Below are 759 nucleotides of genomic sequence, written 5' to 3'. Positions count from 1 at the left end.
TTGTTCATTCATATATGCATAACTAATTCCTTTGTACAAATCCATTCTGAAATTGCTTATTGTTTTTTTTCCTCGACATCCTCATTTCTTAGATACTGATATTATTATATCATGGAAATGGTCAGGTATTTATATTAGCACATTCATATATCGAATCGTATGTTATACCCATCGTTTGTGATTTTTTTTCTTTTTTTTATATGTGAATTTTTTATTTAACTTTATTCATCTGAATGTATAATGTGATTATGAATAATTATTCAATAAAATACGGGAATCATCACACAATATAATCCGCATTTCTGTTTCTCATGCATCCAAACATCACTTATGAGTTGTGATGCTTTTATTCAAGTAAATTCATACACTTACAGATTTATTATACTAAAATGCAATGAAAAAGATGAAGAAATAACTTCATAAATAACTAAAACATAAGGAAAAGGACGAAAAAATGTCAAATAAAGTGTTCATAAATCTTAACTTCATCTAAATTTCTCATGAATGTGTCACTACTGTCATCTGTGGATTTCTAACTTGCCAAATCGCCTCACGCATTCTCATGAATACGGGTTTTAAGTCTCATGAATGTTGATGTGGAAATGTGACTTATCGAAATACCTCATGACTCCAAAGTCAGAATTTTAATGAACTTAAATGTGTATGATATTTAATTGAACAAAGTATTTCATGACCACATTTTATTCAACTTATCTGAATACATCATGACTGCATACCCTTTAATCTAATATATATGTT

General features: G+C 28.1%; 1 protein-coding gene across 1 annotated transcript in view; it reads left to right on the top strand.

Moving 5' to 3' along the window:
• LOC119592161 (keratin, type II cytoskeletal 1-like) overlaps window positions 1–759 on the top strand; it is a 2,439-nt gene that overhangs the window by 700 nt on the left and 980 nt on the right. The gene's annotated exons all lie outside the window — the stretch shown is intronic.

The sequence above is a fragment of the Penaeus monodon genome, chromosome 29 (genome assembly GCF_015228065.2).
Source record: "Penaeus monodon isolate SGIC_2016 chromosome 29, NSTDA_Pmon_1, whole genome shotgun sequence".
In the NCBI taxonomy this organism is placed as follows: Eukaryota; Metazoa; Arthropoda; class Malacostraca; order Decapoda; family Penaeidae; genus Penaeus; species Penaeus monodon.
The sequence above is the reverse complement of the archived record's forward strand: the minus strand, read 5'-3'. Positions and strand labels throughout refer to the sequence as shown.